Below are 14,534 nucleotides of genomic sequence, written 5' to 3'. Positions count from 1 at the left end.
AGTAAATACTTGTGGGTTGGAATGGTTGCCATCCAGCTGGTGGCTGACCTTGAAGGCTGGGAAAGAATGTCCACCAAGGTCTATGCCCCATCTCTCTCCTGCCAGCATCACCAGTGAGGTGTCCCCAGAGACCCATTGAGAAGCAGCTTGGGGACCCAGAGCACCCGCTCCTGGACACAGAGGAGTTAAAGACCTGCCCCTTAGTAAGAAACAAGTTACTGCTGTCTGCCTTCATTGTAAAAATGAGGGTGGCTGAGGAAAGGAGTGATCTTTTCTTTGAATAAGAAATAAGACATCAGGGTTTACTGGAAAATTACCATTTTTTTCCTATAGAATTAACCTAGTCATCTAAAAAATATTTTGCTTATTGGGGACCAATTATTCTAATGATTCAATAATGTCTCTCTCTCTCTTGTTTTGCAAGTGAAAGAAAGACAACCCTAGGAGGGAAAGGAAATTGGCTACAGCTATTAGAAGGCTGGGTACAGGTCCTTTGAGTCATGGGATTTCTAGCCGATATTTACAATTTGATGCTATGTAAATGCAGAGCTTCAGTGGACAGTTTTCATTAAACCACCGTTATCCTGGCAACCACAAAAATGAAGAAAACTTTAGATATTATGCAGTTGCTGCTAAGTTACTGCTCATCTTTTGGAATCTGGGGAATTCAGTTTCCAGAGATCAGAGGCAATATCATGGACACAGGTGTTTCATTTCCAGCGCTATTTATATAAATGTAAGGATCCGATGCCAGAGCAAATTAGGAGATGCCTCCTCAGCTTTTGTTTATGTTCACAGGGAAACAGCCACCTCGGACCTCTAGGCTTTTTGCTTGTTCTGTTTCCCGATGACCCAGACGCTAGACCAGTTTTGCGGGAGCAGCCGGAACAATGCCCGGGGCTTTATTTTGCATTCAAGACAAACCATGGCTCTTTGGTTTTGCATTTAAAATAGGAACATTGCATCAATAACCCCGGCTAACCTCACCCAGTACCTGCAAAGGCAGGGGGGGGGCAGCATCCTCGAGGGGTGTCTTCCCTCTAATCAAGGGACACGGCGAGTCACCAGACTGATGCCACCAGACAGGCTTTGCCCTTGTGAAGGTTTCTGGAAGGAGAGGGCGCCTCTGTCTTTCAAGATGTCTGCACGCCTCCGCTGAATCCTGTGGCTTCGCGATGCAGGCCAGCAATTTAAAACGCGGGCTTGGAGCCTGGCGGCCGCAGAGAGGCTGTTGGAAGCCACGGAGAATCTTGCCCCGGCGCGGACAGGCTGAGGATGCCTGCCCGCATGGCATTTGGTCACGCATCACCTCTCCAGGCCCTGAGACGACACTGTTTAGTAAGAAGAGACGTGGCTTGGGATCCCCTTCCAGCAAAGGATGCCCCTGAGACCCGGCGAGGTGACGGGACTCGCGCTCACGCGTGCTGGTGGGCCTGGGGGGGCCTGGACCAGCGCCGAGGCCACGTCGTCAGAGCCTCCAGGCCTCCGCTCCACTCCCCTGCCACGCACTGGCTTCCTCTCGCCCTCTTTGCTTAGGCTGCGGTTTTCTTTCTCCCTATCAAAGCTCAGTGGCCCTGAATCGGGAGAGTGTCCTGGGTGAAACCTGACAAAGTAGGACCAAGCACTGAGAGGCGGCGACTGGGAGATCTGGTGGACAGAGCCTGGCTTTAGGATTACGCAGAACTAGGGTTGCCTCCTGTGTGACCTTACGCAAGATACTTAACTTCTCTGATCTTGGCGCTTTCACCACTGAAATGGATTTACTAATGCGTATTTCAGCCCTGGCTGGTGGGCTCAGTGGTTAGAGCATTGGCCTGAGCGCCTAAGGGTCTCAGGTTTGATTCCCAGTCAAGGGCACGTGCCTGGGTTGTGGGTTTGCTCCCCACCCCCATGGGCAGGGCACATGCAGGAGGCAACCAGTTGGCGTGTCTCTCACATCGATGTTTCTCTCTGTCTCTCCCCAGCCCCTCCCCTTGCACTCTCTCTGAAGAGCAATGGAAAGAATATCCTCTGGTAAGGATTAGAAAATATAATAATAATAATAACAATAGTGCGTATTTCAGATGAAATACAATGATACGTATTAAGGGCACAGCAGTCAGTCTTCATGAGCCCCCAGTTCCATGTTGCGATGATCATCCCCAAAGGTTGACTCCAAAGGGATCAATGACAACAGTGATGCTCTCGGTGACGGCACCGTCCGAGGTGCTCTTGCAATGCTCACGTCCCACCTCCCGGGGAGCTGCTGCTTTCCCCCCGAGTGAGGCACAGAAGCAGAGTTTCTAAGGAGAGAGATGGGTGGGGATGCCCCTTTATCCAATTTCATTTTGCGTCGGGCTCACTGAGGCGCAGGCAGGCGGGGGACACACAGGATGGGAGTGGAAGGAGGGGGAGGGAGCGGGAGGGAATGACACGGGCAGAGCCGGGCGCAGGGCGCAGGCTGGGCCGCAGGGGGCCCTGGTGCGGCGCGCAGGGCCCTGCCTCCCGGGTGGGGGGGGGGGTGCCTGCACCCTGCCTGTCTCGGGGAAGCCTCCGCAGGAGCTCGCAGGGCCCCCACAACGCCCTCCCCAGAGTCAGAGAACTGGAGTTGGAGCCGAGACTCTCTGGGGGCAATTAGCATCTCGTCTTTGGAGCTCAGTTTTGTCTTCTGGGGCGAGTAGGGCTCCCTCTCTGCTCCCAGGGCCGGCTGAGAACCAGAGGAGGTCGCGGGTAAGGGGCGGTGTGTGCCGCAGGGGCCCAGCCTCGCCGGCTCGCCTGGAGCCTCCTCTCCCTGCCCTCACCCGCCTTCCCAAGGGGGGCTCTGTCCCGGGCGCCCGCGCCCCAGCAGTCACGTCTGTGCCACACCACGTGGTGGCTCCGCCAGCGAGGGCTCTGGGTACAAGCGGGGGGAAGGGGGGAGACATTCACCCATGAAACTGAGAGGCTCTAGGGCAGTGCTGCCTGAGCGCCACCCCTCAGCTGTTTCCACCGGGCGTCACTTTATTCTCAGGCAGGCTGTCCCCACGTGGTAGCCAAGATCCAGGTCCGGAGCCTTAGGCTTGCTCTCTCAGCAGAAGCCTCAGGATTGAGTCTTGTTGAATCAATATTGGCCACATGTCTTGTCTGAATCAATCACTTGGCCAGGATATTGGAATATTCTGTTTGACTAGAGATAAGTGATGTTTACCCCTCTGGAGCGCATTTTAAGATCATCTGCCTACACTCCACACGCGTTAAGGGGTGTGTGTGTGTGTGTGTGTGTGTGTGTGTGTGCACATGAGTGGAGAGAGAGACAGAGGGGGAGAGAGAGGGAGAGACAGAGGGGGAGAGGGAGAGACAGAGGGGGAGAGGGAGAGACAGAGGGGGAGAGGGAGAGACAGAGGGGGAGAGAGAGACAGAGGGGGAGAGGGAGAGACAGAGGGGGGAGAGAGAGACAGAGGGGGGAGAGAGAGACAGAGGGGGGAGAGAGAGACAGAGGGGGAGAGGGAGAGACAGAGGGGGAGAGGGAGAGACAGAGGGGGAGAGGGAGAGACAGAGGGGGGAGAGGGAGAGACAGAGGGGGAGAGGGAGAGACAGAGGGGGAGAGGGAGAGACAGAGGGGGAGAGGGAGAGACAGAGGGGGAGAGGGAGAGACAGAGGGGGAGAGGGAGAGACAGAGGGGGAGAGGGAGAGACAGAGGGGGAGAGGGAGAGAGGAGAGACAGAGGGGGGAGAGAGAGACAGAGGGGGGGAGAGAGAGACAGAGGGGGGAGAGAGAGACAGAGGGGGAGAGGGAGAGACAGAGGGGGAGAGGGAGAGACAGAGGGGGGAGAGAGAGACAGAGGGGGAGAGAGAGAGACAGAGGGGGAGAGGGAGAGACAGAGGGGGAGAGAGGAGAGACAGAGGGGGGAGAGAGAGAGACAGAGGGGGAGAGGGGAGAGACAGAGGGGGAGAGGGAGAGACAGAGGGGGGAGAGAGAGACAGAGGGGGGGAGAGAGAGACAGAGGGGGGAGAGAGAGACAGAGGGGGAGAGGGAGAGACAGAGGGGGAGAGGGAGAGACAGAGGGGGGAGAGAGAGACAGAGGGGGGAGAGAGAGAGACAGAGGGGGGAGAGGGAGAGACAGAGGGGGAGAGGGAGAGACAGAGGGGGAGAGGGAGAGACAGAGGGGGAGAGGGGAGAGACAGAGGGGGAGAGAGAGAGACAGAGGGGGAGAGAGGGAGAGACAGAGGGGGAGAGAGAGAGACAGAGGGGGAGAGGGAGAGACAGAGGGGGAGAGGGAGAGACAGAGGGGGAGAGAGAGACAGAGGGGGGAGAGGGAGACAGAGGGGGGAGAGAAGGACAGAGGGGGAGAGGGAGAGACAGAGGGGGGAGAGGGAGAGACAGAGGGGGGAGAGAGAGACAGAGGGGGGAGAGAGAGAGACAGAGGGGGAGAGGGAGAGACAGAGGGGGAGAGGGAGAGACAGAGGGGGGAGAGGGAGAGACAGAGGGGGAGAGAGAGAGACAGAGGGGGAGAGGGAGAGACAGAGGGGGGAGAGAGGGAGACAGAGGGGGAGAGGGAGAGACAGAGGGGGAGAGGGAGAGACAGAGGGGGAGAGGGAGAGACAGAGGAGGAGAGAGAGACAGAGGGGGGAGAGAGAGACAGAGGGGGGAGAGAGAGACAGAGGGGGAGAGGGAGAGACAGAGGGGGTGAGAGGGAGAGACAGAGAGGGAGAGAGAGACAGAGGGGGGAGAGAGACGGGGGGGGAGAGAGACGGGGGGGGAGAGAGGGAGAGACAGAGGGGGAGAGAGAGACAGAGGGGGGAGAGAGAGAGACAGAGGGGGAGAGGGGAGAGACAGAGGGGGAGAGGGAGAGACAGAGGGGGGAGAGAGAGACAGAGGGGGAGAGGGAGAGACAGAGGGGGAGAGGGAGAGACAGAGGGGGAGAGGGAGAGACAGAGGGGGAGAGGGAGAGACAGAGGGGGAGAGAGAGACAGAGGGGGGGAGAGAGAGACAGAGGGGGAGAGAGAGACAGAGGGGGGAGAGGGACAGACAGAGGGGGGAGAGGGAGAGACAGAGGGGGAGAGGAGAGACAGAGGGGGAGAGAGAGAGACAGAGGGGGAGAGGAAGAGACAGAGGGGGAGAGAGAGACAGAGGGGGGAGAGAGAGAGACAGAGGGGGGGAGAGAGAGACAGAGAGGGGAGAGAGAGACAGAGGGGGAGAGGGAGAGACAGAGGGGGGAGAGGGAGAGACAGAGGGGGAGAGAGAGAGACAGAGGGGGAGAGGAAGAGACAGAGGGGGAGAGAGAGACAGAGGGGGGAGAGAGAGACAGAGGGGGGAGAGAGAGACAGAGGGGGAGAGGGAGAGACAGAGGGGGGAGAGGGAGAGACAGAGGGGGAGAGGGAGAGACAGAGGGGGAGAGAGAGAGACAGAGGGGTGAGAGGAAGAGACAGAGGGGGGAGAGAGAGACAGAGGGGGGAGAGAGAGACAGAGGGGGGGAGAGAGAGACAGAGGGGGGAGAGAGAGACAGAGGGGGAGAGGGAGAGACAGAGGGGGAGAGGGAGAGACAGAGGGGGAGAGAGAGAGACAGAGGGGGAGAGGAAGAGACAGAGGGGAGAGAGAGACAGAGGGGGGGAGAGAGAGACAGAGGGGGGAGAGAGAGACAGAGGGGGGAGAGGGAGAGACAGAGGGGGAGAGAGAGAGACAGAGGGGGGGAGAGAGACAGAGGGGGGAGAGAGAGACAGAGGGGGAGAGGGAGAGACAGAGGGGGAGAGAGAGAGACAGAGGGGGGAGAGAGAGACAGAGGGGGGAGAGAGAGACAGAGGGGGGAGAGGGGAGAGACAGAGGGGGAGAGGGAGAGACAGAGGGGGAGAGAGAGAGACAGAGGGGGGAGAGGGAGAGACAGAAGGGGGAGAGAGAGAGACAGAGGGGGAGAGAGAGAGACAGAGGGGGAGAGAGAGACAGAGGGGGGAGAGAGAGACAGAGGGGGAGAGGGAGAGACAGAGGGGGAGAGAGAGAGACAGAGGGGGAGAGAGAGACAGAGGGGGGAGAGAGAGACAGAGGGGGGAGAGAGAGACAGAGGGGGAGAGGGAGAGACAGAGGGGGAGAGGGAGAGACAGAGGGGGAGAGGGAGAGACAGAGGGGGAGAGAGAGAGACAGAGGGGGAGAGAGAGACAGAGGGGGGAGAGAGAGACAGAGGGGGGAGAGAGAGACAGAGGGGGGAGAAGAGAGACAGAGGGGGAGAGGGAGAGACAGAGGGGGGAGAGGGAGAGACAGAGGGGGAGAGGGAGAGACAGAGGGGGAGAGGGAGAAACAGAGGGGGAGAGAGACAGAGGGGGAGAGGGAGAGACAGAGGGGGAGAGGGAGAGACAGAGGGGGGAGAGGGAGAGACAGAGGGGGGAGAGAGAGAGACAGAGGGGGGAGAGGGAGAGACAGAGGGGGAGAGGGAGAGACAGAGGGGGAGAGGGAGAGACAGAGGGGGGGAGAGACAGAGGGGGAGAGAGAGAGACAGAGGGGGAGAGGGAGAGACAGAGGGGGAGAGGGAGAGACAGAGGGGGAGAGGGAGAGACAGAGGGGAGAGAGAGGAGGAGACAGAGGGGGAGAGGGAGAGACAGAGGGGGAGAGGGAGAGACAGAGGGGGAGAGGGAGAGACAGAGGGGGAGAGGAGAGAGAGGCAGAGGGAGAGACAGAGGGGAGAGAGAGACAGAGGGGGGAGAGAGAGACAGAGGGGGAGAGAGAGACAGAGGGGGAGAGGGAGAGACAGAGGGGGAGAGGGAGAGACAGAGGGGGAGAGGGAGAGACAGAGGGGGAGAGAGAGAGACAGAGGGGAAGAGGGAGAGACAGAGGGGGGAGAGAGAGACAGAGGGGGGAGAGAGAGACAGAGGGGGGGAGAGAGAGACAGAGGGGGAGAGGGAGAGACAGAGGGGGAGAGGGGAGAGACAGAGGGGGAGAGGGAGAGACAGAGGGGGAGAGAGAGACAGAGGGGGGAGAGAGAGACAGAGGGGGAGAGAGAGAGACAGAGGGGGGAGAGAGAGACAGAGGGGGAGAGGGAGAGACAGAGGGGGGAGAGGGAGAGACAGAGGGGGAGAGGGAGAGACAGAGGGGGGAGAGGGAGAGACAGAGGGGGAGAGGGAGAGACAGAGGGGGGAGAGAGACAGAGGGGAGAGGGAGAGACAGAGGGGAGAGAGACAGAGGGGGAGAGGTGAGAGACAGAGGGGGGAGCGGGAGAGACAGAGGGGGAGAGGGAGAGACAGAGGGGGAGAGAGAGAGACAGAGGGGGGAGAGAGAGACAGAGGGGGAGAGGGAGAGACAGAGGGGGAGAGGGAGAGACAGAGGGGGGAGAGAGAGACAGAGGGGGAGAGGGAGAGACAGAGGGGGAGAGGGAGAGACAGAGGGGAGAGGAGGGGAGAGACAGAGGGGAGAGAGACAGAGGGGGAGAGGGAGAGACAGAGGGGGAGAGGGAGAGACAGAGGGGGAGAGGGAGAGACAGAGGGGGAGAGAGAGAGACAGAGGGGGAGAGGGAGAGACAGAGGGGGAGAGGGAGAGACAGAGGGGGAGAGGGAGAGACAGAGGGGGAGAGAGAGAGACAGAGGGGGAGAGGGAGAGACAGAGGGGGAGAGGGAGAGACAGAGGGGGGGGAGAGACAGAGGGGGAGAGAGAGAGACAGAGGGGGGAGAGGGAGAGACAGAGGGGGAGAGGGAGAGACAGAGGGGGAGAGGGAGAGACAGAGGGGGAGAGGGAGAGACAGAGGGGGAGAGAGAGACAGAGGGGGGAGAGAGAGACAGAGGGGGGAGAGAGAGACAGAGGGGGAGAGGGAGAGACAGAGGGGGAGAGGGAGAGACAGAGGGGGGAGAGGGAGAGACAGAGGGGGAGAGAGAGAGACAGAGGGGAAGAGGGAGAGACAGAGGGGGAGAGAGAGACAGAGGGGGGAGAGAGAGACAGAGGGGGGAGAGAGAGACAGAAGGGGAGAGGGAGAGACAGAGGGGGGAGAGGGAGAGACAGAGGGGGGAGAGGGAGAGACAGAGGGGGAGAGAGAGACAGAGGGGGGAGAGAGAGACAGAGGGGGGAGAGAGAGACAGAGGGGGGAGAGAGAGACAGAGGGGAGAGAGGGAGAGACAGAGGGGGAGAGGGAGAGACAGAGGGGGAGAGGGAGAGACAGAGGGGGGGAGAGAGACAGAGGGGGAGAGGGAGAGACAGAGGGGGGAGAGAGACAGAGGGGGAGAGGGAGAGACAGAGGGGGAGCGGGAGAGACAGAGGGGGAGAGGGAGAGACAGAGGGGGAGAGAGAGAGACAGAGGGGGGAGAGGGAGAGACAGAGGGGGAGAGGGAGAGACAGAGGGGGGAGAGGGAGAGACAGAGGGGGAGAGGGAGAGACAGAGGGGGAGAGGGAGAGACAGAGGGGGAGAGGGAGACAGAGGGGGAGAGAGAGGGAGAGAGAGAATTCCTCTGAGGCTAGAAATTTGCTTAAAATAAAAATTTAAAAAGTTTTAATGACTCAAAATTCCCCAAAGCAAACTAAGCTTATTGGCTGCGTGAACCAAGCGGAGGCCGGGACTTCCCTGCGGGGGTGGGCTCTGCCCGAGGACCCGAGCTCCCCAGCGCTCGTCCGCTGCCCCCCCTCACTCCCCCCTTCCTGCCCCGGGATCTCTGCCCCGGGATCTCTGCCCAGGGATCTCTGCCCCGGGATCTCTGCCCCGGGATCTCTGCCCCGGGATCTCTGCCCCTCTTCGCCCGCCTCTCTCCTCTTCAGGCGCCTGGGTCGGGGCAGGGGAGACCCTGCCCAGGCAGGTGCCCAGCTCACTTGGTTCCCAGGGGCTCCTCTCTCTCCATGGGGGAGGCGAGACCTCCGTGGACACCCTGGCATCAGTGCCAGGGACAGGTCCTGGCTCTCAGCCACCCTCTGTCTGGATCCCAGTGTCTGGACCTACTTTCTGGTCCCCACTTTAAAAGGCCCCCCACTCATCACTCCTCCGTCACTGTCACGGTTCCCTGTCCCACTGGGGCAAGGTTTCCAAACCACTTGTCCAGATCCGCCACCATGACTTTCACCTCGGCTCTCGCCTCAGCCCACAAAAGCCCCATCCCCCCCGCTCCGCCGAAACAGCCCTGGGCAAGGCGACCAGCACGGCCGTGCTTCCAGGGCAGTGCCACCCAGCCCCTGGAACACCACCGAAGCCCCGCCCCTCTTCCAAACACTGGTGTCCTGGCCACTGTTGCTCGTTACTCCCTTTGGCCTGAAGGCTCCAGGGCTCAGCCCTTGACTGTCTTCTCTACATAAGCGCATCTCCCTGACGCCCTGATATCTATGTGTGATGACCCCCGAATAGCTAACTGGAACCTGGGATCCCGCCTGGAATTCAGGTTTGCTTTTCTGAACACTTTATTTTCACGGCCACGTAGATGTCTAACATTCACCCCCAGACTTACCTCTCCCGAGTCGTCTCACGTTAGCAAAGGGCATGGCTGTGCACCCACCAACCCAGCCAAGGAGCCGGTACCACCCGGGAGCCCCCCTTCCCTGCTGGCCGCGGGCACCGGCGCTCTGCCAAACACCCAACAGTGTGCAAGGGCTCTGAACGGAGTCCGGACAGAGCCCCTAGCAGTGCGCGGGTTTTATTTTCTGCTTGTGTTTTTTCCCCCAATTTTTAAAAACTGTGGTAAAGTACACATAACATTTACCATCTTAACCATTTTAAATGTACTGTAGTTTTGGTTTGCATTTCCCTAATGCCTCGTGACGCTGAGTGTCTTCCTTGTGCAGATGGGCCACTTGCATGTCCTCTGCGGGAAGTGTTTACTCAAATATTTTGCCCATTTTTGAACTGAGCTGTTTCATTGTTCGGTTTCAGGAATTCTCTAAATAGTCTGAATATTAATCCCGTGTCAGATATAAGACTTGCAAATATTTCCTCCCATCCTGTGGGTGACCTTTTTTACTCTGTGAATAGCGTTTCATGATGTACAAAATTTTTAAATTTTCATGAAATCCAATTTGTCCATTTTTTCTTTTTTCATCTGTGCCTTTGGTATCATATCGAAGAAATCATTGCCAAATCCAAAGTCATGAAGAATTTCTCACTCTCTATTTGTAGTTCTATTGTTTCAGGTCCTACACTCATTGTGAGTTAATTTTTGCGTATGGTATTAGGTAAGGGTTAACTTTGTGTGTGGCTGCTCTGTGTCCCTGGGCCACTTGTTGAAAACAGTCTCCATCTCTGTCCCCTTCAGTCCAAGCTGGCAGCACTTCTGCTGAGACAGTCGACGAGCCTCACATTTCATCCTTTAGCAGGTGGTGGTTGAGCCACACCTCTGTCCCCTCCAGGGTGTGCTTGGTCAGTTTGGTAATATGGGTAGCTGAGAATTTCCCAAATCTCAAGTTCTAGTTACTTTTTGCTGAACAATTCTCTCTTCAATGTATTGCTTTCCTCTTGCATTTTACTATAAGCAGCAAGGAGACATCAGATCAGACGTTCAAAATTTTGCTTCCAGATCTGCTCAGCAAAACACCCAAGTTCACCACTCACAGGTCTCCAGCCTCTTCTCTCGCCTGTCCGGCCCTCTCGCCGGGGCAGGCCCCAGCCTGAGCCGCCCCAGGGGATGCTCTTTCACTCCCCCATCCTTCCTTTGGTTACTGTGTGGGGAGCGGCTGGCTCTGGAAAGAGCACAACTCGGCGTGGGCGAGCGGGACGCAGAGCCGGGCGCAGCATCCTGAGCGTTGGCCGGGCACCAAACCTGCCTCCAAACGGGAGGCAGACAGTCAGTCTCGCTCTGTCGTAAGGAAGAGGTGGCCCAAGCCTCAGAGGCGGCTGACACCGCACGGCCGGCTGGTCTACCTGAAAACCCCCCTTCTCCACGGGTACTGGCTGGTTTCCTTGTGTTTCTCACAGCAAAGCAGAGGATGCTTGCAGCCTCCACCCCACCCGATCATCCTGATGACCTGGACCAGTCGCTTCAAACCTCCATTATGCGCATCTTCCCCCTTCCTCCACCTTCGGACGCCTACCTGACCTGTGTGTACCATCCAAGCCCCCTCCTTCAGAAAGATGCCCAGAGTGCTGGCCTTTAATTTGCCTTCTGACTTGATATATTTTCTCACCCAGCTTCCCAACCTCACTGGCTTCACCACATGCCTGGCGGCCTTGCCCAGTCCCCTTGCAGAAGGCAAGCAGAGAGCAGTGCGTCGTGGACACCACAGGCCAGAGATGAAGGGGAAAAGCCATTGGGATTTTGTGCATCAAGGTAACGGTGCCCGAGTAACAGAGTGCCCTCCAGTAGAGGGAAGATCCCTGGTCTTGGATGTGGGCATCAAACTGGTCCTGGGTGTGGGGATCAAACTGGGGAGCCTATCTGCTTTGATGACCTAAATCCCACTCCGGCTCAGAGCCTGTCAGGAGCAGGGGAGCTCTGGGTGGGTTTACCCGGCTCTTTCCTCCATCCCCCATCATGAATCACTGGTCTAGAATCTCTTAGCAGCCACAGATGGCGGAATTTTTCAATATCATGGATTCAGGGGCACTGACCCCAGTGATCATCTTCTGGCGCAGAAGCTGGCTCATTTTTGGCCTCAGTGAACTAAAGAACAACAGGCCTTTCCAAGCTCTGGGGAGGCAAGGCTGACCCCCTAGGAACACATCTCCCTTATTGCTCTGGCCAGGGCGGCTCTGCCTGACGCCCCTGGGAGACCTCCAGGGGGTGGACCCAATGCACATCTGAGAGGCCTGCCATGAAGGAATTCACTCACTCATTCACTCACTCATTCACTCCCTCATTCACTCCCTCATTCACTCCCTCATTCACTCACTCATTCACTCACTCATTTATTCAATCACTCACTCATTCACTCCCTCATTCATTCACTCACTCATTCACTCACTCATTCACTCACTCATTTATTCACTGACTCACTTATTCATTCACTCACTCATTCAATCACTCACTCATTCACTCACTCATTCACTCACTCATTTATTCACTGACTCACTTATTCATTCACTCACTCACTCACTCATTCACTAACTTGCTCTGCTACTGTGCTAGACAGTGGGAATGCACAAAAAAAGACCTTAATGCTTCATGGGACCTATTGATGTCTCATTTTGGGGGGACTATCTCCCATTCTGACAGGGGCTGGAAATTGCTTTGGTAGAAGTTCTATTTTTAATTACACTCCTGGGGTGAGGACCAGGGTGGTTAGCAGAGAGCCAAGCTCACACCCTACACTGGACATTAAGATTTCATGCACCTTCCTTATTTACACCTAAATGAGGTTTTTAATGGTTTAATTAGCAAAATATATCAGTTTGCTTCCTTACTTCTCAGAGCAGCTTTGTTAGCCATTTTTAGTGTCTAATAAAAGATGAAAACCTTCATTTCTCCCAGCTAAGGAGGCCCACGACTGTCTTCCTTTTATTAGTGCAGGTTTGGGGTGTCTTCGGCCAACCATACTATCAGGTCACAGCAGTGACCTCTTACTTCTTGCTGAGTGTGTGGGGGGGACCACAGAGGAGAAAATCGAGGTTGAAGTATCCCCATAACCTCAGCAAGGTCAGAGGAAGGCAGCAGAAATGGGGCTGGGTCTCGGCCTCTCTGATTCCACCTCCATCAGATGGCAGGTGGAACCAGTTATCTTTGGGAGCCTTTGGCCCCTCCACCTCTGGGTCTTCACACTCATCCTTTCTGGACTGTTTCTCCCCTGTCCCTCCTCCTAGGACTTGGCAGGACTGCCCTCCTGTGCCGCAGAAATGCCCCAACCAGCCTGAGTGTTTTCTGCAACTCATGGCAAGTTTCAGAGTCGTCCAGGCCAACTCCAGATTGAGGGTGGCCAGAGGGAAGTAGCTATAGCAACCGCTGCCGGCAAGGACAGGTGCAATTTAACCTTAATTAATGGTCTCTCTACGCACAATTATAATTTTGTATAAGAAGCCAAAAGTGGCAAAAAACCTGTATTAAGATTCCTAGTGGGTTGACAGTAATTACCAAATAATCATTATGGGAACAAATGGGGCTGGTCATTAGGGTTTTATTATTTTTTTACAAAAATTTTTTGGAATGAGAGTCAAGGTCTCACATGCATCAGTAAAGCCCTGAGAGCCACAGATCCACTGGGCATTGAAGCAGGGACTCTGGAGACCCACTGAGTCTAACCCCTGCCCCAGGACAGATCAGTGCCCCCAAGCAAGACTTAAAGACACTCACCAAGGCTCTGCTTGCCCAGCCCCAGCGCTGGGAGCCTCCTACCTTGAGTTATAGGTTAATCCATATTTCTAGGGGGCTCCTTGGTGTTACAGGCATGGGCTCTGGAGTCAGACTCTGGGTTCCACTCCTGGACCTACCTGTAAGCTTGAGCTTCTCCCAGAATCTCTCGGTGCTTCAGGTTGATATGAAGCCCACCCGCCGTCCTGGCTGGACCAGGCTGTTGTGCCCTCAGGTGTCCCATGGAGTGAACCAGTCGCACCTCCTCAGTCCCGTCCGTGCCTTTACGTGTGTCTGAGCCTTTCCCCACTATGAGCCCCATACCCGGGCCCAAGGACTGACGTCAGTCGAGCTTTGCCAAACGAGCCCGCACAGGCTCCGGGGGGCTTCTGGACAAGAAGGCATTTCGGGTGCTCTCTTCCCAAGTACGAGCCAAGCAGATGAAGTGAGTAAGGACCAGGTTCGGGCCTGGGGCGGAGCAGGGGGAGGCCTTCCCATGCTTGAGGTTGAATCGGGACTTCTCCCTCCAGGTGGCCACAAACGCATCGGCCTGTGGGTCCAGGCGGGTGTGCAGGTGAAGTGGGCCAGTGGGGACCAGGGCAAAGCCAGCGTGCGCACGGACCAGTGAGTGCTCAGCACTTCAGTCTCAGCCGCTCTTTGTGTGAACCCGGGTTACCAGACCTTCCCCTCTGTCTAAAGCCAAAATCGAGATGTTGATAAGAAATCTCCTGCCTTGTGAATAATAATTTCAAATTTTGCCAACGCCCTCACGGGGGCCAGCAAAGCACTGCTGACAGCAGCGCTCTGCCACCGGGGTGGGGGTGTGGTGAGGCAGGTCAAGCTGTAACCCCTCAGAGAATCCCGCCGCCACCCAGCTGCCAGTCACCCGGCTGGCCCACCTGGAGACCTCGCTCATGGCTCCCTGTGCAGGGGGATCAGGCGGCCCCACCTCACCCAGAACAGCCAGATAGATTAATAAAGATTCCAACCCTGCCGATCTGTCATCTTCTGGCACCGAATTACGTACATATCTCAGTATCATTACAGAGCTTTTGGGTTAATTGCAAATCAGGGAGTTAAGATTATTAATGCGAGCGGAAGCTTATGAGGTTGGGGGGGCGGGGCAGACCCAGCGGCTTTTGTCCGGGCCTGGCTGGAGGATCGGAGCCTGCTGGCCTCCCGGGCTCTCCCGCGCTCTCCCGCTTCCCTGATGTTCCCCAGCTCCCCCGGCGGCTTGTGCACGTGCCTTTGAACCATCTCCCAGGAGCTCTCTGTAGCAGGAGCATTAAAAGCAAATGTGCTCATTACACCTGATGGCGTACAATCCATGCAGAGGAAATTAGTAACGATTAGGGTGTCATTAGAGGGAGATGTCTCTCTTCACCCAAAATATTGACGGCAAAAGACCCA

This window comes from Miniopterus natalensis, chromosome 18 (assembly GCF_054644295.1).
Source record: "Miniopterus natalensis isolate mMinNat1 chromosome 18, mMinNat1.hap1, whole genome shotgun sequence".
In the NCBI taxonomy this organism is placed as follows: Eukaryota; Metazoa; Chordata; class Mammalia; order Chiroptera; family Miniopteridae; genus Miniopterus; species Miniopterus natalensis.
This window is presented reverse-complemented; position numbering follows the sequence as displayed.